The 25556-nt window shown below is 44.4% G+C and overlaps 1 long non-coding RNA gene across 1 annotated transcript; it reads left to right on the forward strand.

Moving 5' to 3' along the window:
- The first annotated feature begins 20481 nt into the window (after positions 1–20481).
- LOC146986873 (uncharacterized) lies at positions 20482–22953 on the forward strand. The gene is made up of 3 exons (XR_015035897.1): positions 20482–20580; positions 22054–22236; positions 22853–22953. It is a non-coding gene; the product is annotated as an uncharacterized LOC146986873 (long non-coding RNA).
- Positions 22954–25556: the final 2603 nt, after the last annotated feature.

Consider the following 25556-nt stretch of genomic DNA (forward strand, 5'->3'; position numbering starts at 1 on the left):
AAAAGCAAACTTCTCGGGGTCTCTTAATGTGTGTATGAGCCTGTAGTGTGGCACTAACTGCTCTGGGTTATAGTTTGTCTTTCAAACCATGTGATGTAAATAAAAATTAAATGTAGGATTAAGGTCTCCTTGGACAACATTAAATACCTCAACACCGAAATTAACTCTCTTATCAGGGATCAGCTCAGCCTGATAAAACCTCCTCTGTGAGTCTCAGTGAAAATGAGAAGGTGACGACTAAATTCATCTCTATAATCTACTTCTTGCATTTTATCATGTTGGACTTTATACGCTGCCCTAACCCCCTGGTGTAAAGTCTGTGTAATGTCTATTCATACCTGAACAAAGCCAGTTCACAGAATTCACAATGAGAGAGTCAGCAAGTCTAATCCCATCCTGTTTTATTTTTCTAACACATCACTGCCAGAAGCTTCCTGTGTTCAGTGTTGAGCTGCTCTGTGTAAAGCTCACACAGATCACTATGAGCCTCAGGTTCAGCACCTTGGACAGAGACACATTGACACTGTCAGTGAGTTCACCTGTTTGCGGTAACACACATGTCCACCTGCTCAGCAGCTACACACACACACTGGGCTTCTGAGCATCAGAATATATTTTTCACCAGTTACCGTCTCTCTGGATCAGCTGGAGGAGTTGAGCATTTGTTGATTCTACAAATCAAAATCATATTCAAAACAACTTAAATTCCTGAGAGGTGAAAAATCTGACATCTGGACTGATGTGGTGTTTGAATATGAAGCCCTTTAAATACATATTTACATCCTTTAATGATCAAGAAGCCATGTGATGCTATTCTGCTAATTACTTTTCTGATTTCTGTTTTTTCTGTGCCTGTACAGGCAGTGACTGGATCAGCTGGACCCAGAGGAGACAAGGTGAGTCACTGTAAATGACATTAACATGGATGATAATACATAAACACTAAATCAGACTAAGAGCAGTTCCAAAGCCCCACACGACAAGTACAAGAACAAGGACGCTCATGACGCCCCAATTGGCGTCATTGGCGAGTGCTTGGTGACGTAGGCCCGCCTTCCCATAAGCCCATCGCCTGCGGAAAGGTTCAGAGTGCCGTGCAGTGTGATTTGGGAGGCAGTCATGGGCGGGGGCTCTGACAACCCAATCCCTGAACAAGGAACCTGGCCATGGGCACATGGGATGTCACGTCGCTGGAGGAGAAAGAGCCTGAGCTAGTGTGGGAGGTCGAGTGGTACCAGGTAGAGATAGTTGGGCTCACCTCTACGCACAGCCTGGGCCCTGGAACCCAAATCCTTGACAGAGGCTGTACTCTCTTCTACTCTGGAGTTGCCCGCCATGAGAGGCGGTGTGGGCTTGCTCATAGCTCCCCAGCTCAGCCGCCATGTGTTGGAGTTCTCCCCGCTGAAAGAGAGAGTCGCCTCCCTGCGCCTTCGAGTCGGGGATGGATCTCTCACTGTTGTTTTGGCTTATGGGCCAAACAGCAGTGCAGAGTACCCTGCCTACCTGGCAGGTGCTCCAACTGGGGACTCCATTGTTCTACTGGGGGACCTCAACGCTCATGTGGGCAGCGACTGTGTTACCTGGAGTGGTGTGATTGGGAGGAACAGCTTCCCCGATCTGAACCTGAGTGGTGTTTTGTTGCTGGACTTGTACATAACAAACACCATATTCAAGTAGGGTGTCCATCAATGCACGTGGCACCAGGACCGTATTGATCGACTTTGTGATCCTGTCATCTGACTTTCAGCTGTATGTCTTGGACAGGGAGGGAGGCTGGAGTCATTGAGTCCAAGTGGACCATCTTCTCTACTTCCATTGTTGACATGGCTGTTCGGGGAGGCCATGGAGGAGGACTAACGGTCGGCCTTGAAGAAATTCTGGCAAACCATCCGGCACCTCAGAAGAGGTAAGCAGTTCTCCACCAACACTGTTTACAGTGGATGTGGGGAGCTGTTGACTTCAACCAGGGATTTGTCGGGTGGTGGCAGGAATACTTAGAAGATCTCCTCAATCCCACTGACACATATTCTGTAGAGGAAGCAGAGGTTGAGGACCCCAAGTTTGATTCATCCATCATTCAAGCTGAAGTCTCTGAGGTAGCTCTAAAGCTCCCCAGTGGCAAGGCAACGGGGTTTGATGAGATCCGCCCTGAAAACCTCAAGTCTCTGGATGTTGTAGGACTTTCTTGGTTGACACACCTCTGCAACATTGCGTGGCGGTTGGGGATAGTGCCTATGGACTGGCAGACCAGATGGTGGTCCTGGTCCCTCTACTCAAGAAGGGGGACCAGAGGGTGTGCTCCAACTATCAAGGGATCACACTCCTCATCCTCCCTGGTAAAGTCTATTCCAGGGTATTGGAGAGGAGAAGTTGGCCGATAGTCGAACCTCGGATTCAGAAGGAACAATGCTGTTTTCGTCCCGGTTGTAGAACACTGGAGCAGCTTCATACCCTGCACAGGGTGCTCAAGGGTTCATGGGAGTTTGCCTAACCAGTCCACATGTGTTTGATGGACTTGGAGAATGCATTCGACTGTTTCCCTCGTGGCATTCTGTGGAAGGTGCTTTGGCAGTACGGGGTCCGCGCCGCTCTGTTAAGGGCTGTGCGATTCCTGTGAGACCGGAGCAGGAGCTTGGTTCGAATTTGAGGCAGTCAGACCTGTTCCCAGTGCAGCCATGGGTTTTTGTCTCTGCTTTTTGCGGATGATGTTGTCTTGTTCAACAAGTACTGGGGTGGTTTGCAGCCGAGTGTGAAGTGGGATGAAAAGCAGCACCTCCAAGTCCGAGGCCATGGTTCATGGCTGGAAAAAGGTGGCTTGCCCCCTCCAGAGTTCCTGCCTAAGGTGGAAATGTTTCAATATCTTGGGTCTTGTTCACAAGTGAGTGAAGCAGAAAATTTAGAGGCACACACCCCAAATGCCCCCATTGAGAGGCAGTCTGGAGCCCTGTGGCGTGTTAAAAACTCCACACTATTAAAACTTTGTCTCAAGTTATTTTTCTCTTTTTCATTCCATTTGTTTCCAGGGGACATCAGGATCTCCAGGGCCAAAGGGAGATAAGGTGAACTTTACTGTGTGTTTTATTAATTTGCCTGAAATTATATAAAAGTTGTCTGACACTTATGACCAATGTGTGTTGCAGGGAGACAAGGGTGTGGGAGAGGCAGGTCCTCGTGGTGAGGCCGGGTCTCAAGGTCCAAGAGTAAGTCAAAGCAGAGGATGATTTGATGTATTTTCCTCTATAATCAATAAGAGTTTGACCTTTGGCCTGTGTGCTTTCATTACAGGGGGAACCAGGTCCTTCTGGTTTAGCTGGTCCTCAAGGACCACAGGGAAAGACTGGTGATACTGGGCAGACTGGTCCAAGAGGAGAAACTGGACCTGCAGGACCTGGAGGACCACAGGGGGAGAAGGTCAGTGGAGCTGCTCATCACTCACTGCTGTCTTCTCTTCATCTCTGTGTTGTGATCAGTTTCTTGTTTTCTAGGGCCCTCCTGGTTCCTCTGGGGTCAAAGGAGACAAGGTGACTCTCTAAGCCAACACATATATTCTGTCTACCTCATCAGTTGCTATTGGATACGGTATATATGATTTCTGTTGCCAGGGTGAAGATGGTGTTGGTGTCCCTGGTAAAGACGGACAGAGAGGAGAGCCAGGTCCCAGAGTAAGACAGTGGTTCCACAGCTGTATCAGTGAAGATGTGATGTACCATGGACCTGTCTCTGGAGGAAACTAACACTGTCATGTTTGTGTGTCTTGTTGTGTCTCTCATGTTGCAGGGAGAGCAGGGTCCTGCTGGTTTGAATGGAGAGAAAGGTCCAACAGTAAATATCAGTGTTTATCCATCACTCCATCAGACTTTCAATGAATTCAGATATCCAAAACATCCATGGTTGATGTATTGTTGTGTATCCATTGTGTAATGAAGCATTTGTGTGTGTCATTCAGGGTCCTGCAGGAAATCCTGGTGCTCAGGGAAATAAGGTGAAAACTACCAGTTGTGTTCATTAATGCACTCACTGAACAGGCTGTGGGCTGCAGCACTGTGTAGTTCCTACAGCAGCTGTTAGCTGCACTAACTCAATCACATGTTCTGCTGTTTCAGGGAGATGTTGGACCTCAAGGAGTCAGAGGAGAAAAGGTGTTTGAACTGTCATATCTAACTCATATGAATACACACAGTGTTAATGACACACTGTTTTAGCTTTTGGGTGAATCCAGATGTTTACATCTGTACTGTCACACACAGGGGGACACTGTGCTGGTACAAGGACCTCCAGGGGACAAAGGCGGCAAAGGAGAAACGGTTAGTGAACATTACGATGGGTCAAACTGTTAGTTCTAGTTTTATCTTGTTGTTGTGCCGTGTCTGGTTTCTGTTGCAGGGTGGCAAAGGGCCCAGAGGAGAGCAGGGAGCGAGAGGAAAGAAGGGTCAAGATGGACTTCCAGGGGCAAAGGTAAACTTTGTCATGTGACGAATTGTTCCAAAACCATCTCTGGACAGATTGAAATTTCCATTTTTAATTTTTTTATTTTAAGTGAAAAGATTGAATACAGGACCTGTGGGAAAGAAACATTAAAAATGAAGTGTCTCTTCTAATGAGCAGACAGGGCTCTGACCATGTTTTGACTGCACCTTCGTTTCAGGGGGCTCTAGGTCTTAATGGTTCAAATGGTCTCCCAGGGCTCCAGGGGAAGCCTGGTCCTAGAGGAGAAACTGGACCTGCAGGACCTGGAGGACCACGGGGGGAGAAGGTCAGTGGAGCTGCTGATCACTCACTGCTGTGTTCTCTTCATCTCTGTGTTGTGATCAGTATCTTGTTTTCTAGGGTTCTCCTGGTTCCTTTGGGGTCAAAGTAGACAAAAATAATGTAAAAGTGTAATTAGAAATATCTGTCTGTTTTCTTCCACTTACCCGGGGCCGGGTCGCGGGGAAAGCAGTCAGCCAGCTGAGTGACATAGTCACTCCAGCGTGTCCTGGGTCTTCCTCTGAGCCTCCTAACGGTGGGACATGCCCAGAACACCTCGCTAGGGAGGCATCCATGAGGCATCCGATACAGATGCCCAAGCCACCTCACCACCTTCGATGTGGAAGAACAGTGGCTGGTGGCTGGTGGCTGGTGGCTGGTGGCTGGATGTGGAAGAACAGTGGCTCTGCCAGGCCACCCTGCAGAGGAAACCCGTTTTGGGCACTTGTATCTGTCATCTAGTTAATTTGGTCATGACCCAAAGTTCATGACCTGTGTGCTTTCATATCAGGGGGAACCAGGTCCTTTTGGTTTAGCTGGTCCTCGAGGACCACAGGGGAAGACTGGGGATACTGGGCAGACTGGTCCAAGAGGAGAAACTGGACCCAGAGGACCTGGAGGACCACAGGGGGAGAAGGTCAGTGGAGCTGCTGATCACTCACTGCTGTGTTCTCTTCATCTCTGTGATGTGATCAGTTTCTTGTTTTCTAGGGCTCTCCTGGTTCCTCTGGGGGCAAAGGAGACAAGGTGACTCTCTAAGCCAACACATATATTCTGTCTACCTCATCAGCTGTTATTGGATACTGTATGATTTCTGTTGCCAGGGTGAAGATGGTGTTGGTGTCCCTGGTAAAGACGGACAGAGAGGAGAACCAGGTCCCAGAGTAAGACAGTGGTTCCACAGCTGTATCAGTGAAGATGTGAAGTACCATGGACGTGTCTCTGGTGGAAACTAACACTGTCCTGTTTGTGTGTCTTGTTGTGTCTGTCATGTTGCAGGGAGAGCAGGGTCCTGCTGGTCTGAATGGAGAGAAAGGTCCAACAGTAAATATCAGTGTTTATCCATCACTCCATGAGACTTTAAATGACTTCAGACATCCAAAACATCCGTTGTTGTTGTATTGTTGTGGATCCATTGTATAATGCAGCATTTGTGTGTTGTTCAGGGTCCCACAGGAAGTCCTGGTGCTCAGGGAAATAAGTTGAAAACTACCAGTTGTTTTGATTAATTCACGTGGTCATTGAACAGGTTGTGGGCTGTGAGTGTGTAGTTCCTACAGCAGCTGTTAGCTGCACTAACTCAATCACATGTTCTGTTGTTTCAGGGAGAGGTTGGACCTCAAGGAGACAAAGGAGAAAAGGTGTTTGAACTGTCATATCTAACTCATATGAATACACACAGTGTTAATGACACACTGTTTTAGCTTTTGGGTGAATCCAGATGTTTACAGCTGTACTGTCACACACAGGGCGACACTGTGCTGGTAGGAGGACCTCCAGGAGACAAAGGCAACAAAGGAGAAACGGTCAGTGAACATTATGATGGGTCAAACTGTTAGTTCTAGTTTTATCTTGTTGTTGTGTCATGTCTGGTTTGTGTTGCAGGGTGGCAAAGGGCCCAGAGGAGAGCAGGGAGACAGAGGAAAGAAGGGTCAAGATGGACTTCCAGGGGCAAAGGTAAACTTTGTCATGTGACAAATTGTTCCAAAACCACCTCTGGACAGAATAAAATTTCCATTAAAAAAAAAAAAAATAAGTGAAAAGATTGAATACAGGACCTGTGGGAAAGAAACATTAAAAATGAAGTGTCTCTTCAAATGAGCAGACAGGGCTCTGACCATGTTTTGACTGCACCTTCATTTCAGGGAGCTCCAGGTCTTAATGGTTCAAATGGTCTCCAGGGGCTCCAGGGGAAGCCTGGTCCAAGAGGAGAAACTGGACCTACAGGACCTGGAGGACCACAGGGGGAGAAGGTCAGTGGAGCTGCTGATCACTCACTGCTGTCTTCTCTTCATCTCTGTGTTGTGATCAGTCTCTTGTTTTCTAGGGCTCTCCTGGTTCCTCTGGCGTCAAAGGAGACAAGATGATTCTCTAAGCCAACACATATATTCTGTCTACCGCATCAGTTGTTATTGAATACTGTATGTATGATTTCTGTTGCCAGGGTGAAACTGGTGTTGGTGTCCCTGGTAAAGACGGACAGAGAGGAGAGCCAGGTCCCAGAGTAAGACAGTGGTTCCACAACTGATGTGATGTAACATGGACGTGTCTCTGGAGGAAACTAACACTGTTTGTGTCTTGTTGTGTCTCTCATGTTGCAGGGAGAGCAGGGTCCTGCTGGTTTGAATGGAGAGAAAGGTCCTACAGTAAATATCAGTGTTTATCCATCACTCCATCAGACTTTAAATGACTTCAAACATCACTGTGATTTCAGTTCTATTGTCTGACAGATGAAAACTAGTGATGTTCGATACCACAAATTTCCTTTCCGATCTGATACTGAGTAAAATTCAGGCTGGTATCGACGATACCGATCCGATACCGATACTTTGTGCAAATGCACCTAATGTGCCTGGTAAATCTAATAAAAAAAGTAGTACATTTCAAGTCATAGCTTCCTAAGGATGCAAGACTTCAGAGTAACGTATTTATCTATTTATTTTAAACTCTATATTGAGGTAGTAGCCTCGTTTATAATATAGCCGAAAATGGTTTCAAACACTAAAAAAGAACATAAGTAAAATAATAAAACCGTAAATTAAATAAGAAAATGATAAACAAATATATATTATATATGACTGAAGTATCAAAAGTATCGATATTTTCATTTGAGAATCGATTCTAGAGCATACAGACCTGGTATCGGAAGTATCGATATTTTAGTATCGATCTGCACATCACTAATGAAAACTTCCATCGATCTTTGCTGTGTTCCAGTAATGTGTTGAGTCACCCTCGGGGGAATCCCTGCCACCATTATAAATATAATTTTGTGGCAAGGTGAAGAGGGCCCTGGCGGGCTTCGAACCCCAGACTCCCGAGTAACGGTCATGCGCGCTAACCATTCGGCCAAAGAGACATCCCTTGGCCAAGTAGCCAGGGCGCATTATCAATTGGAGGCATAGTGACAGGACCCGTCAACTGTCACAATTTCATTTCTCTGAAAAGCTGAAGTGAACTTGGTGAGATCGACCCTTGGAGGGCTAAGGGATTGGGTCAGCATCGATGGTCAATTCAGGGATGCATATGACCCACAATGTATTGCAGTGGTGCAAGAAAAATACATCCATAGGGTGGTAGTGGCAGTAATGAACCTCAAACACTGGTTGTTTGTTCACCACCAAAGACGAAGAAAATTAATGAAAGGGGCCAGAAAATATTCAATTAGACTACTTTTGCAGTGGCAACATGTCAGAGCAGAGAATGTACAAGTGGAATTAGAAATATCTGTCTGTTTTCTTTCACTTACCCGGGGCCCGGTCGCGGGGGAAGCAGTCAGCCAGCTGAGTGACATAGTCACTCCACTCCAGCGTGTCCTGGGTCTTCCTCTGAGCCTCCTAATGGTGGGACATGCCCAGAACACCTCCCTAGGGAGGCATCCAGGAGGCATCCGATACAGATGCCCAAGCCACCTCACCACCTTCGATGTGGAGGAACAGTGGCTCTACTCCGGAGTGCCCAGCCACCCTGCAGAGGAAACCAATTTTGGCCACGTGTATCTGTGATCTAGTTCATCTGGTCATGACACAAAGTTCATGACCATGGGTGAGGGTAGGAACAAACAGTAGATTGACTAGATTGACTTCTGGACGCCTCCTTACCTCGGGAGGTGTTCCGGACATGTCCCACTGGGAGGAGGCCCCGGGTAAGATTCAGGACACGCTGGAGGGAGTATGTCACTTGGCTGGCCTGGGAATGCCTTGGGATCCTTCCAGAAGAGCTGGAAGAGGTGCCTGCTGAGAAGCAGAAGAAGACAAAGATGAAGACAACATATAAACCTTTTTCCATGAAAAGTGTAGCAGTGACTGTTAAAACATGTGCAGGGCTCCAGACTAACTTTTCTCACAAGGAGCACAGTGGTCCCTAACTTAAAATTTTAGGAGCGCAAGCAGAAAATTTAGAGGCGCACAACCCAAATGCCCCCATTGAGGGGCAGTCTGGAGCCCTGTGGCGTGTTAAAAACTCCACACTATTAAAACTTTGTCTCAAGTTCTTTTTCTCTTTTTCGTTCAATTTGTTTCCAGGGGACACCAGGACCTCCAGGGCCAAAGGGAGATAAGGTGAACTTTACTGTGTTTTATTAATTTGCCTGAAATTATATTAAAGTTGTGTGACACTCATGACCAATGTGTGTTGCAGGGAGACAAGGGTGTGGGAGAGGCAGGTCCTCGTGGTGAGGCTGGGTCTCAAGGTCTGAGAGTAAGTCACAGCAGAGGATGATTTGATGTATTTACCTCTATAATCAATAAGAGTTTGACCTTTGGCCTGTGTGCTTTCATTACAGGGGGAACCAGGTCCTTCTGGTTTAGCTGGTCCTCGAGGACCACAGGGGAAGACTGGTGATACTGGGCAGACTGGTCCTAGAGGAGAAACTGGACCTGCAGGACCTGGAGGACCACGGGGGGAGAAGGTCAGTGGAGCTGCTGATCACTCACTGCTGTCTTCTCTTCATCTGTGTCATCTGTGTGATGTGATCAGTTTCTTGTTTTCTAGGGCCCTCCTGGTTCCTCTGGCGTCAAAGGAGACAAGGTGACTCTCTAAGCCAACACATATATTCTGTCTACCTCATCAGTTGTTATTGGATACTGTATGTATGATTTCTTTTGCCAGGGTGAAGATGGTGTTGGTGTCCCTGGTAAAGACGGACAGAGAGGAGAACCAGGTCCCAGAGTAAGACAGTGGTTCCACAGCTGTATCAGTGAAGATGTGATGTAACATGGACGTGTCTCTGGAGGAAACTAACACTGTCATGTTTGTGTGTCTTGTTGTGTCTCTCATGTTGCAGGGAGAGCAGGGTCCTGCTGGTTTGAATGGAGAGAAAGGTCCAACAGTAAATATCAGTGTTTATCCATCACTCCATCAGACTTTAAATGAAAACATCCGTTGTTGTTGTATTGTTGTGTATCCATTGTATAATGCAGCATTTGTGTGTGTTGTTCAGGGTCCCACAGGAAGTCCTGGTGCTCAGGGAAATAAGGTGAAAACTACCAGTTGTTTTGATTAATTCACGTGGTCATTGAACAGGTTGTGGGCTGTGAGTGTGTAGTTCCTACAGCAGCTGTTAGCTGCACTAACTCAATCACATGTTCTGTTGTTTCAGGGAGAGGTTGGACCTCAAGGAGACAAAGGAGAAAAGGTGTTTGAACTGTCATATCTAACTCATATGAATACACAAAGTGTTAATGACACACTGTTTTAGCTTTTGGGTAAATCCAGATGTTTACAGCTGTACTGTCACACACAGGGGAACACTGTGTTGGTACAAGGACCTCCAGGAGACAAAGGCAACAAAGGAGAAACGGTCAGTGAACACTAAGATGGGTCAAACTGTTAGTTCTAGTTTTATCTTGTTGTTGTGTCGTGTCTGGTTTGTGTTGCAGGGTGACAAAGGGCCCAGAGGAGAGCAGGGAGAGAGAGGAAAGAAGGGTCAAGATGGACTTCCAGGGGCAAAGGTAAACTTTGTCATGTGACAAATTGTTCCAAAACCACCTCTGGACAGATTATAATTTCCATAAAAAAAATTTTAAAAAATTATGTGGAAAGATTGAATACAGGACCTGTGGGAAAGAAACATTAAAAATGAAGTGTCTCTTCAAATGAGCAGACAGGGATCTGACCATGTTTTGACTGCACCTTCATTTCAGGGAGCTCCAGGTCTTAATGGTTCAAATGGTCTCCCAGGGATCGAGGGGAAGCCTGGTCCTAGAGGAGAAACTGGACCTACAGGACCTGGAGGACCACAGGGGGAGAAGGTCAGTGGAGCTGCTGATCCCTCACTGCTGAGTTCTCTTCATCTCTGTGCTGTGATCAGTCTCTTGTTTTCTAGGGCTCTCCTGGTTCCTCGGGCGTCAAAGGAGACAAGGTGACTCTCTAAGCCAACACATGTATTACGTCTACCTCATCAGTTGTTATTGAATACTGTATGTATGATTTCTGTTGCCAGGGTGAAACTGGTATTGGTGTCCCTGGTAAAGACGGACAGAGAGGAGAGCCAGGTCCCAGAGTAAGACAGTGGTTCCACAACTGATGTGATGTAACATGGACGTGTCTCTGGAGGAAACTAACACTGTTTGTGTCTTGTTGTGTCTGTCATGTTGCAGGGAGAGCAGGGTCCTGCTGGTTTGAATGGAGAGAAAGGTCCAACAGTAAATATCAGCGTTTATCCATCACTCCATCAGACTTTAAATGACTTCAGACATCACTGTGATTTCAGTTCTATTGTTTGACAGATCAAAACTTCCATAGATCTTTGCTGTGTTCCAGTAATGTGTTGGGTCACCCTCGGGGAAATTCCTGCCACCATTATGAATATAATTTTGTGGCAAGGTGAAGAGGGCCCTGGCGGGCTTCGAACCCCAGACTCCCGAGTAACAGTCATGCGCGCTAACCATTCGGCCAAAAAGACATCCCCTTGGCCAAGTAGCCAGGGCGCATGATCAATTGGAGGCATAGGGCCCTAGTTTCCTAGACCGAGCAAAGTCTAAGTGCAGCGCAGCGTCGCCACGCCAACGGGGTGTGGCCCAGGTCCATTTCGCAAGATTGGTGGGCCGCGCAGTCAGACTTAGACCAGCGCAGCCCCTCCCCTCGTCCCTCCCACCGGCGCAAACGGTGAAGAGGGAGGAGAGAGGGCGGGAGGGAGACAGGAGGAGGAGAGAAAGGCGTGGAGTGGGTTTGACACAGCCGAGTCAGATCTTCACCAATCAAAGGAGCTCCTCTCCTCACCTTTAACTGCGCGGCGGGTGACGCGCGCTGCAAGTTTGTCATTTTATACTTGGACATGGACGGAGGAGACAGCGACGCCAGAGGCCGAACCTCTCCCAGGAGGAAACAGCTGTTTTGGTCCGGAGGTCCGAGCTCAGAGTGACCAATAATGAGTTTACTAATATACTTAACCAGGATTGATCTGATACACTGAGAACGGCTGCCCAATCTAAGAAACAACAACTAATAAAGTAATAAAGAAACTCACATTTATTCAAACCCTGTGTAAGCAAGATGAGAGGTGTAGGCTACACTAATCACAACATAAACAAAGACCATGTGGATGAAATCAGCGTAAAGGACGCACTCTCTCTCTCTCCCCCTCTCTCTCTCTCTCTCTCTGTCCTCCTCTCTCTCTCTCTGTCCGTCTCTTTTTTTTCTGTGATAGAGATGCTGAGTATACTGTAGTAGGCTATATACTGACTATCTGATACCGAGGCTGTTGTGGTGGACTAAGAGAGATAATGATTTGTGTTTTGTTTTTCATTATGGCTGCGTGATGCGGTCGCACGCGCTTATGAATTAATAAGTAAATAAATAAATAAATAAAGGGGATCATCACAAGGGCAGAGTGGTATGGCAGCGACATGCAGTCATCCACCCTCACAGTCCTGCTTTTGGGACATCCACAGCTGCTTTTCAGTGCCAGTTCGTCCCTGCTGTGTTAATTCAGGTGGAGTTTCCATTACGCGTGCCACAGCCTTTGATCTCTGCTTTGATCTGACGTCAGATGTGACGGGACAATCTATATAGATATAAATTCACGTGTTGATTCCGTTAGTTGCATTAAATAGTGGTTATTGTGGATATTTATTGCATTGAAATGTGTCTGGAACTGTGGAGATCTGCCTGTGAGGTCTTGGTGACGTGTGTGCACTGCAGGTCAGTCAGCCAAACTTCCACTGCACCTGCTGCGCTGAGATTAGACCTGGTTGGAGGTGGCGAGCTTTCAGCGCAACCTCGGCGGGACATTTTCGCACAAAACTTCCACTGCACCAAGCTGAATCTGTGACGCCTCCCCCTGCTGCGCGGCCACGCCTATCTCAGCGCAGCGCGATCTGCCAATCTTCCAATCTGACTTTGCGCTAGGCTGCGCTGGTCGAAACTTGCATTAGACCGGCTGCGCTACCTTGCGCCACCTGCGCTGCGCCAGCAAACTATGGCCCATAGTGACAGGACCCGTCAACTGTCACAATTTCATTTCTCTGAAAAGCTGAAGTGAACTTGGTGAGATCGACCCTTGGAGGGCTGAGGGATAGGGTCAGCATCGATGGTCACTTCAGGGCTGCATATGACACACAATGCATTGCAGTGGTGCAAGAAAAATACATCCATAGGGTGGCAGTGGCAGTAATGAACCCCAAACACTGGTTGTTTGTTCACCACCAAAGATGAAGAAAATGAATGAAAGGGGCCAGTAAATATTCAATTAGACTACTTTTGCAGTGGTAACATGTCAGAGCAAAGAAAGTACAAGTGGAATTAGAAATATCCGTCCGTTTCTTCCACTTACCTGGGGCCGGGTCGCGGGGGCAGCAGTCAGCCAGCTGAGTGACATAGTCACTCCACTCCAGCGTGTCCTGGGTCTTCCTCTGAGCCTCCTAGTGGTGGGACATGCCCAGAACACCTTGCTAGGGAGGCATCCAGGAGGCATCCGATACAGATGCCCGAGCCACCTCACCACCTTCGATGTGGAGGAACAGTGGCTCTACTCCGGAGTGCCCAGCCACCCTGCAGAGGAAACCCATTCTGGCCACTTGTATCTGTGATCTAGTTCATTTGGTCATGATCCAAAGTTCATGACCATGGGTGAGGGTAGGAACATAGATTGACTTGATTGACTTCTGGACGGCTCCTTACCTCAGGAGGTGTTCTGGACATGTCCCACTGGGTGGAGGCCCCGGATAAGATCCAGGACACGCTGGAGGGACTATGTCACTTGGCTGGCCCGGGAATGCCTTGGGATCCTTCCAGAAGAGCTGGAGGAGGTGTCTGCTGAGAAGCAGAAGAAGACAAAGATGAAGACAACACATTAACCTTTTTCCATGATAAGTGTAGCAGTGACTGTTGGAATATATGCAGGGCTCCAGACTAACTTTTTTCAGAAAATTTAGAGGCACTCACCCCAAATGCCCCCATTGAGGGGCAGTCTGGAGCCCTGTGGCATGTTAAAAACTCCACACTATTAAACTTTGTCTCAAGTTCTTTTTCTCTTTTTCGTTCCATTTGTTTCCAGGGGACACCAGGATCTCCAGGGCCAAAGGGAGATAAGGTGAACTTTACTGTGTGTTTTATTATTTTGCCTGAAATTATATTAAAGTTGTGTGACACTCATGACCAATGTGTGTTGCAGGGAGACAAGGGTGTGGGAGAGGCAGGTCCTCGTGGTGAGGCTGGGTCTCAAGGTCCAAGAGTAAGTCACAGCAGAGGATGATTTGATGTATTTTCCTCTATAATCAATAAGAGTTTGACCTTTGGCCTGCGTGCTTCCATATCAGGGGGAACCAGGTCCTTCTGGTTTAGCTGGTCCTCGAGGACCACAGGGGAAGACTGGTGATACTGGACAGACTGGTCCAAGAGGAGAAACTGGACCAACAGGACCTGGAGGACCACAGGGGGAGAAGGTCAGTGGAGCTGCTGATCACTCACTACTGTGTTCTCTTCATCTCTGTGATGTGATCAGTATCTTGTTTTCTAGGGCTCTCCTGGTTTGTCTGGGGGCAAAGGAGACAAGGTGACTCTCTAAGCCAACACATATATTCTGTCTACCTCATCAGTTGTTATTGGATACTGTATGTATGATTTCTGTTTCCAGGGTGAAGATGGTGTTGGTGTCCCTGGTAAAGACGGACAGAGAGGAGAGCCAGGTCCCAGAGTAAGACAGTGGTTCCACAGCTGTATCAGTGAAAATGTGATGCAACATGGACGTGTCTCTGGAGGAAACTAACACTGTCATGTTTGTGTGTCTTGTTGTGTCTGTCATGTTGCAGGGAGAGCAGGGACCTGCTGGTTTGAATGGAGAGAAAGGTCCAACAGTAAATATCAGTGTTTATCCATCACTCCATCAGAATTTCAAGGAGTTCAGACATCACTGTGATTTCAGTTCTACTGTCTGACAGAGGAAAACTTCCATAGATATGTGCTGTGTTCCAATAGAGGGTTGAGTCACCCTTGGGGGAATCCCCACCACCATTATAAATATCATTCCATTTCTCTGAAAAGCTGGAGTGAGATCGACCCTTGGAGGGCTGAAGGATTGGGTCAGCATCGATGGTCACTTCAGGGCTGTATATCACCCACAATGCATTGCATTGGTGCAAGAAAAATACATCCCGGAGGCGTTACAATAGTCTAGCCAACTAGTTATAAAGGCGTGGATGGTCATCTCTACGTGCTGCCTCGAGGTAGCTTTATTTTTGCCAGCTGCCTCAGTTGGCAGAAACTCAACTTCACAACTGCCCTGATCTGACTGTCGAGATTAAGCCCAGGATCAATTTTTACCCCAAGGTTTTTGATGGTGGGCTTTGAGTATTGGGCCAGTGAAGCTAAATCAGATAGGGTCCCAGCAGTGCCGTTAAAAACCATCACCTCCGTTTTATTTTTGTTAAAATTTAAAAAGTTGAGTGCCATCCAGGCCTTTAGGTCATTAAGACATTTAAAAAGTGGTCCCAAAGAAGATGCATTTTTCTTTTTGACGGGCAAGTAAATCTGGCAATCATCTGCATAGCAGTGGAAGGATATGCCATGTTTGCGTAGTGGGAGCAGATATAATGAGAACAGAAGAGGGCCTAGGACCGAACCTTGTGGTACCTCACATGGGAGGCTCGCACAAGAAGACATGAAGTCGCCAATGTTGACACTGAAGGTTTGGTCTGCTAAGTATGATCGGAACCACTCCAGTGCTGAACCCCTAATACCCACCCAGTGTTCTAAACGAGATATTAAAATTTTGTGGTCCACTGTATCAAAAGCACAAGAATGACATTGTCACCAGAGTCAGTAGCTAAAAATATGTCATTAAAACTCTCAATAGGGCTGATTCTGTGCTGTGGAGAAAATATTCCAATTCAATTTTCAATTGTTTGGCGCTTCACTCTATCAGAGTCAGTATGGAAAAGAGAATTATCTAGAGAATTTAAACTTGACTTTACACATCACAGATGAATATGACCTGGGTGTCAAAACTTTTTTCTTTTATTCTGCGGCAGTGGCTCAGGTGGTTGAGCGGGTCATCCAATGATCAGAGGGTTGGCGGTTCGAATCCCGGTTGCTGCCGTAGTGTCTTGTCCTTGGGCAAGACACCTTACCCACCTTGCTCCTGATGGGTCGTGGATAGCGCCTTGCATGGCAGCTTCCGCCATCAGTGTGTGAATGTGATGTACTGTAAAGCGCTTTGGGTATCGTTTCAGGTAGAAAAGCGCTATATAAAATACAGACCATTTATTCTTGCTTTAATAAGACAGAGAGAGAGAGAGCTGTAAATATGTCAAACTGGGTCATAATGAAACCACATCTGGAATCAGTGTGTGTGAAGTGAAGCAGCAGAGGTTCAGAGAAACGATGCCAGTGGAAATGAAGTGACACAGTTTCAGTGAAGCTCTGCAGGTGGACAGGTAGGTTATTATTACTTAACTATAACTTATTTTTCTTTTTTGGTTGCTGTTGTAGCACTTTGAGATGTTTTGTTAAATGTAAAGTGTGTTATAAATAACATTTATTATTATTATTACCTGTCCACTGACTGAAGGACTTTTTACTTCCAGTATAAATGTTGTGTTGTGTTGTCAGGGATCGAGAGGACCAGTCGGCCCCTCCATGGTCGGTCCCCGTGGTATCCCAGGTTACCCAGGAGGGAGAGGAGAGCAGGTGAGTGTCTCCTGGTTGTTTCCTTGGTAACCAAAAAAGAAGTTAACTGTCATCGGACACAGATACAGGTAACTGAGACTAACTGCGTCTGTACAATTTACTGTTGGTGATTTAAAGGGACAGTTCAACATTTAGTCAGAGCCTCCTCTCACCATAACCCCTATAGTCACAGCAGTAGGTTCATCACCTTTAATTATCGGTGCATGTTGTTTTGAGATGGGCGGGGCAGAGACGTGAGCTGCTCAGTGAACACAATGGAGGTGAACGGTACAGGTCCCCTGTCCCTCATCAAACTCATCAAATACACAATCCAACAACTCTGCACATTCACCACGCTATGAAATTCACCACGTTAGGAAATAATCATGTAACATTAGAGACAGAGTTGGTTTAGAGGCAAATACAGCCAGAACTACATTCCAGACACGGCTGCTGGGCGGAGGGATTTCAGAAGAGAAAGTAGTTCAGAGTATTTGCTTCATGTGTCATAATGTTACATAATGTTACACGATTATCTCATAGCATGGTGAATGTGCAGGTCACAACTTGTCCACCAAAGCGTTGTGGAGTTGTTGGATTGTGTATTTGATGAGTTTGATGAGGGACAGGAGACCTGTACCGTTCACCTCCATTGTGTTCACTGAGCAGCTCACGTCTCTGTCCCGCCCATCTCAAAACAACATGCACCGATAATTAAAGGAGATGAACCTACTGCTATGACTGTAGGGGTTATGGTGAGAGGAGGATCTGACTTAATAGTCCAGGCAATCTAGCTCATTTTGGACCCCAAAATAGAACTAATTGTAACAGAATGTTTTTCACCATTTGAGTTGTCCAGAACAACATACTAAAAGTCCTAAGAAATCCTAGTTGGGGAAATATGTTTAATTCTCATCAATCTAAAGTCCAGGCCAATAAGGCCAGAAAACAATACACCCCAATCGGGGTGTACGGGGGTTTACGGCTATCACAATGAAACTTAACACAATTAAAGTATTCATGAAATATAACATTTTTTGTATTACAAGTTTCTTTGAAAATGAATTTGAATATGCAAATGAGCCATACACTAATGGAATATCCCCAAAATACACCCGAATAGGCTTATTTTTTTTCCTTTACTCCTACCACAATGAAACTTTACACAATTAAAGTATACATGAAAAGTAACATTTTTTGTATTACAAGTTTCTTGGAAAATGAATTGCCCCATTGGGGTGTATTGTTTTCTGGCCTTATTGGCACCATAGACTTTATAGAGTAAATCAATCTTGGATTGATGATAATTAAACATATTTCCCCAACTAGGATTTCTTAGGACTTTTAGTATGTTGTTCTGGACACCACATAGAAATGATGTATGGTGAAAAACATTCTGTTACAATTAGTCTGTCGGAAAACGCTATTTTGCCTGGACTATAATGTTGAACTGTCCCTTTAACCTAACTTTGCATCGAGCTCCCACAATGCACCTGGTCTCAGTCCACTGAGTGAATGTGCTGCAGCCTCCTGCTGTGAGCTCTAATACCTGTCACTGCTGCAGGGAGAGATGGGTCCAGATGGAGCCAAGGGAGACAGAGGAGAGCCAGGCATGACGGTCAGTGCTCAACCCTTCCCTCAGGGCTCAGTGTGAACATGCTGAAAACACACACAGACACACACACTCTGTTGTTTTAAATGCACTTTGTCGTGTTTCCATCTTGACTTTGAATCCAGGAGGATGAGGTCAACACACTCTGTTGTTTTAAATGCTCTCTGTTGTTTTAAATGCACTTTGTCGTGTTTCCATCTTGACTTTGAATCCAGGAGGATGAGGTCAGAGACTTCATCCACTCAGAGATGAGCCAGCACTGTGGTGAGTCTTTGATGTTTGTTCGTGTTGTTTCCCAGTTGTTGTCACAGCTCGAGTCTCAGTTCAACTTTATCAAACTCCTGCAGCTCCATGACTCTGAACTGACCTGTTCTCTTCTCTCTCTCTGCTTCTGTTGCTCCGTCCACCTGATGCTCAGCGTGTGGAGGTGAGTGAACGTTCAGCTGCAGCAGATCAGAGACAGAGGACAGAAGGACAGTAACTGAACCACATGTGCTGCTGCTGCTGCTGCAGAGTCAGAGCACTCACTCTCATTCATCATGTGTTACAATATAAATCACAGATAGTGGGGCGGCACAGCTAAACCATTGTTCATTTATAAGATAAAAGCATCAAATTTAGCACACTCATTGCTGGCATGGAATGCATTGCCGACCCTACAGCTGCTGCTTCATGATTTCACAACCACAGATATAATTTAGAGACATTTTAAAGTTGGAAACGTTTCATTACAACGTAACAGAACGGAACATAAACTCTTTATAACTTTTTATTGGCTCTCACACATTCCCCTTCACAGTCTGAGGCCTCCTCTTTTTATTGAGGTTTTCAATCTAACATAAAGCAATGCACAGTAGATATAAAAAGATAGATAGATAGACAGACAGACAGACAGACAGACAGACAGACAGACAGACAGACAGACAGACAGACAGATAGATAGATAGATCCGCTTTAAAAAATACCGATTGGTGTATTATTTTATATTGTTGGAAAGCCTGATCAGTCAGCTTTACAATGAGGTACAACTTGTAAGGATTGTGCAATGATATACCGTACAACACCAATTTGTGTTATTATTATTAAAGGGCAATTTTTTACTAATTTTAACAAATTAAATGGCTGCTACGGCCTCTAGGGGGCGATTCTGTGATATCCAGATTTGTTTGAAACCCACCGACACATTTACCAAATTTTGTGCTTTTATTACAAAATGAATGATATTTGTGATATATTGAGATAAGCCGCCCCACTAAGAGAGTTTGTCCTCAAGTAGTAACTGTCTCTCTGTCTCTCTTCAGGCCTGGAGCCCTGGTTTCAGCTCAGGTCCAGAGCTCAGCGAGCAGCAGAGAAACAGCCGGTCCTGCAGGGTGAGTCTGTGTGTCTGTAGCTGTGTTTACATGGAGCCCAAATATTCAGATTAGAATCGGTTCAGAGTCCAATAAAAAATAAAGTCCATATAAACAGCTCAATCAGAATAAACAGTGGAATTTCATTCAGTTTCAGAGAGGTGGAATAAACCTTTACTTAAACCAAGAAGAAAGTAAAATTACATCATGTAAACGGTGAAATTGAATGTTGATGTTTTGATTTCTAGATCAAAACGGCCTGAAAGTTAAAATCCGACCGGCCCCATAAGTGATGAAGCCCGGACTCGACGCGGCTCACTCGCATTAAAGAGTTAGTTCAACATTTTGGCAAATTGTCCCATTGCCATAACCCCTATAGTCATAGCAGTAGGTTTGTTACCTTTAATTGTCGGTGCAAGCTATTTTTAGAACGGCGGAGCAGAGCCGTGAGCTGCTCAGAGCTATGCTACGGAGGCTCATTATGGGATTTCTTGGTTTCCCTCATCAAACTCATCAAATACACAATCCAACAACTCCACAACGCTCTGGTGGACAAGTTGTGAGCTGCACATTCACCACGCTATGAGATAATAACACAATGTTACCACACAGAGTTGTTTTAGAGGGAAATTCATGCAAAACCGCTGATGCACGTTGCCTTCAGGGACAGTTTTTCATCAAGCAGTCTCTGTATTTACCTCATTCACTAAATCTCCAAAAATGCCTCATTCATTTTCAGTCCCTCCTGTTTGCTGTGTTTAAGTTATTCCATCAGATGCTGTAATGGTTTCAAATTAAAAGCCTCTGAGGCTCCTGAGCTTCAGCTTAATGAAGCTGAAACCGCTTCAGAGTTGTAGAAATTAACAGTCAATGATTTGTTAGATAATAGATAATATGTTAGATACTAGAACTGTAGATAGAGCAGTTATTAATACTATTATTAATATCATGTTTTGTTCTCTTTTTCTTCTTCTCCAGTGGAAGCTGCAGCAGTGAGAGCAGCCAAGTCCAGATCAGTCCGGTCCAAGAGGAGCGTCCAGGAGGAAGGTAACGTCTGGTGCTGCTCTGGGCTTTTTCCTCCAGGCTGCCTCCTCTTCTGCTCTGCTGCACTCACTACTAACACTAACCAGAACCAGAACCAGAACCAGAAGCAGAACCAGTCACAGTCACAGTCACAGTCGGTTTCTTCCTCCTCCTCCTCCTCCTCCTCCTCAGAGAACAGGTCAGATCAGTTGGTTCTGACTCAGTTTGGACGTGGGATGCACCAAATCCTGATCTTTTTGGGTTCTGCCGAATACTGAATCCTGCTCCCATCATCGGCCCGTACAGTAAACACATTATAAATGCAGTAAATAACATCACACTGAGTGTTTCCTTGTTTTATTTATTAGTTTGCACTTTTTAATCCTGCACCTGCACACAACCTTCTTTGCATGTGCACACCTTTTGCCCTCTCTTTGTCCTTTTTTTAAAATTCTAAAATTAAAAAATAATGGGCAATAACTTTCACCACTATTTTGCATTTGAACAGAATTAATGATCGCCGGGCGAACATTACTCTGCTGCTACAGGACGTCCTTGAAAAAGAGAGCCCACTCTCAATGGATCTACCCTGTCAAAATAAAGGTTAAATAAATTACCGAACATTGAAGCTTCAAGGCATTTTAGTATTTTATTTTTTCCTCATTCAAAACATTAAAGAAGAGAAGGTGGACTCCAGTTATTGACCATCTTGCCCAAGACTCTTATACCTCAAAATTTAAATTTCATTTTAATTCCTAGCCCTGCTGTTGTTATTATTATCGTTTGACTTATTTTTATTCATTTATTGTTTTAAATATCCCTGTTTTTGAGTTACAGAGCTATGGTATATGTGCTAAACCTTTATACAGGGCTATCTCTATGTGACAGTCAATCTCAATCTCAAAATGTTTTTTTTGTTTTCTTTTAGATAGATAGATATACACTGCTCAAAAAAAATAAAGGGAACACTTACGTAAACAACACATTGTAACTCCAAGTATATCACACCTGTGTGAAATCAACCTGGGATGATAATTTTGATTTACATTTTATGTTATTTTGTTCTCAACACACTCTACTATATATTGAATAACGATTTTAAACTGCAATATTTCATTAATTGAGATCTAAGATGTGTTGTTTAAGTGTTCCCTTTATTTTTTTGAGCAGTTTAGATTAATAGATAGATAGATAGATAGATAGATAGATAGATAGATAGATAGATAGATAGATAGATAGATAGATAGATAGATAGATAGATAGATAGATAGATAGACTTTATTGATCCCAAGCTGGGAAATTACTATTGTATAATTGTGATGTTCATTGCCTGTTAAAGCGATTCTTACCTTTCTGGAACTTTTACATTTTTTCTTTGCTTAAATTGAAGGGCTACTAATAATCTGATGACAATCTGAAATCCACCAGGGATGAAAACTCATCATTTTTGCATTCTCATCCACATTCATTCCCGTGTTGTGTGTGTGTGTTGTTTAGCTCCAGCCGACCGGTGCCAGCTCCCCATGGAGGAGGGCAGCTGTGGACGTTTCACTCTGCGCTGGTACTTTAACAGTGAGGCTCAGGCCTGCAGGCCCTTCATCTACAGCGGCTGTGGAGGAAACCACAACCGCTTCCTGCAGCTGGAGGAGTGTGAGGAGCTGTGTGTGGGAGACGCTGCAGGTACACAACCACACAACCACACACACACACACACACACACACACACACACACACACTGCTGTCTGTCTCATACTCAGTGTGTATGTGTTTTTTGTGTATATATATTTGTTTGCATTTGTCGACACAGAGGCCACACTGCAAAAACTCTACATCTTTCCAAGAATATTTGTCTTATTTCTTGTCAAAATGTCTCATTTCTAGTCCAAACTAAACTCTTTCCACTTAAAATAAGACTCATCGCCTAAAAATTAACTTGTTTTTAGATAATTTTCACTTGTTTCAAACTAATTTTCACTTGAAATAAGTAGAAAAATCTGCCAGTGAAAGCAAGTTTTTTGTGCTTGTAATAAGGAAGAAAAACTTGCTCCACTGTTAGATTTTTCTACTTATTTCAAATGAAAATCTGCTTGAAAGAAGTAAAAAGTGTCTAAAAACAAGCTACTTTTTATGTGATGAGTCTTATTTTAAGTAGAATGAGATTTGTTTTGACTAGAAATAAGACAAATATTCTTGGTAAGATTTTGAGTTTTTGCAGTGCACTGGCAATTTCGTTGTATTTTCTTTTACAATGACAATAAAGCTTCTATTCTATTCTAACACATGTTGTGTTGTGCAGGAGCTCATCCCCTGAAGACAGCACGATGATGGAGACCAGTTCTTCCTCAGCCACAGGAGCCTTAGTCTTCACTCAGCTTTTATACTTCAATATTTTGTCTTTTGTGTATTTATTGTCGACTTCTGGAAGTATGTTCTCCTTTGTAAATGTGAATTTGACTTTTTTCTATTGGTAATTTTCTTGCAATGTTCCTCAACATAGAAAAACAGGAGCTACAATCATGATCTTTAAGTCTTTAGTTTCAACCTCTGCAGCTGTTTGTGTTGAGGAGACAGAAAATGATTAACTGATCCAGAAAAGAAACAGAAACCAAAAATGAATCATTTTAACAAAATGAAAAGAACAACTACCAGCAGCTAAAAGTTTAACATGTAAAAGTTAGATGGTTTCTCTCTGTGGTGCATTTAAGACTCTTCCTAAATGTTTTATTTTATAGGCCTCTTATGTTGTGACAAGATTTTATAACAGTAATACTGTAATTAATCATTAATAAGATCTTCAACTGGAAATGACTCCTCTTTTATCTCCACTCTATAATAACAATGCAATCATAAATATATTGGTGTATTATTATGTACATAGATATATTATTGATATCCTTATAAAGAACCACCTGTTGACACTGTTCTGTAGCGTTATGGAACATTTTAATAAACATTTATAATAAACCAAATGTTGGAGAAAAAAAATCAAATGGTAGATTTTATTATTTTTAATCATTAATCACAGAAAACAGACAAAACTGTTTAATAATGAAATAACTGGATCTCAGATTGAACTGAACGATGTTGATTTGTCTTCGTGATGTGATCACAGAAACGTTTCAGTCATGGAAATTTACTGCGTAATTTTTCAGTTCAAGGGTTAATCGAGACGATAAGGAGATTAGAAACTGTCGTGTGTGTTTGTGCGTGTGCATGTGTGTGATGTTGTGATTTAATCAACATCGTTTTATTGAGAGGATTTTCTGCTCGCTGCTTTCCCCTCAGTTCCTTCATGCTTTCTAGTTCCTCCTGCTCTCTAACAGGTTCTTGAACGCCTCGTCCCTCCTCCTCCTCCTCCTCCTCCTCCTCTGCTCGAGTTAATTTGAGCAGTTATCTCCGTCAGCATCTCATCGAGCAGCCGAGTGTGTGACGGCGTTAACAAACTCATGTTCTCTAAAGGAGACGACACGATCTCGACACACTGACGGAGATGTAAAGATAAAGAGATGGAAATGGTTTCAAATGGCTCCGGTAACACACACACACACACACACACACACACACACACACACACACACACACACACACACACACAGGCTAAAGTATCGCAGTAAACTACATAAACGGTTCTCATACTGAGGTCCAAAATTTCCAAATCCAAATTTTTTTTTCTTTTATTATTATTTCTGTTATTTTTATTTTATTTAGGGACTGTTCGTTATTTATCATCAGTGCCACCGGAGGGATTCACAGGACTTTTTTTTTTTTTACATGACCCCCCTGTCGGAGTCAGTAAATTTTAACATGACCCTGCATTAAGCCTTATCAAAAGATACATGACCCCCCCCCAGCCATCGACACGTGACATCGCATCACGTAGCGCGTGACACTACATTATTTCATTTTGACAACCATGTGTGCAACACCTTCTCATCACAATGCCATTTATCAGCTGTTATTAAAACCCAACTCATCAATAACAGAATCGCGATTTTGGACCAGCCCACATTACACAACAAACCATTAACAATTAATCCACACTCAAACCGAAGCAACAATAATGTGAACCGTACTCAACAACAACGTATTATTACAAGGTTTACGACAGATATGACAGACAACTGTGTGTGTGTGTGTGTGTGTGTGTGTGTGTGTGTGTGTGTGTGTGTGTGTGTGTGTGTGTGTGTGTGTGTGTGTGTGTGTGTGTGTGTAAGAAAGAGAGGGAAAGAGAGAGAGAAGTAGATAAAACCAGCTAACTGTTAGCTACCGTAGCTCAGGCGTCGGTCTCCCGTCAGGTAAAAGCTGCCGTTTATTCCTCAAATGTAGTTCATGAAGTTGAGCCTCTCCGGTACAGTTATCCATCACTGCAGTTGAATTAGCCGCTAAACTGCTGGACGCGAAAACCGAGGGGGCGTCTGTTTGTTTACAATTCACGAAAGCAACGTGAACGTACGTGCTGCTCAGACTATGTAGAGTTACGCAATGAGGCAGGCAGGCAGCGTAACCTCTGTACGGTAGTGAAGTTAAACTCACTCACCAATAAAAGACGTGCTAAGCCGCGGGCAGAACCCTTATTGAGTTTTTGGCGAAGCGGTTAGCATCGTCGCCTGCGGTGCGGTAGACCCGGGTTCGAAACCAACTCAGGGCAGATCAGGGCAACATAAAATAACGTTGTGATTCGGGGGCCGTTACTCTCATTGTCATCAGTGCTCGCAGCTTTGAAATGTCCCGTTTTTGTTTTGTTTTTGTTTTCTGCGGGCATTGCAGTGTCCTCCAGACAAAATATTGAATGACCCCCCCTCACTGACCTTTTTTTTTTTGTGGACCCACCCCTCAACAAAGAATATTATGACATGACCCCCCCCCATTTTCCTCCGGTGGCCCATTCCATAAATAACGAACGGTCCCTTATTTATTTGTTTTTAGAAATTTTTACCACTTTCTTTTATTATAATTTCAGTTATTAACTTTATTTTATTTATTTTTTTAAATTTTACCAC

Source organism: Trachurus japonicus, chromosome 5 (assembly GCF_045865225.1).
Source record: "Trachurus japonicus isolate A0001 chromosome 5, Traja_1.0".
In the NCBI taxonomy this organism is placed as follows: domain Eukaryota; kingdom Metazoa; phylum Chordata; class Actinopteri; order Carangiformes; family Carangidae; genus Trachurus; species Trachurus japonicus.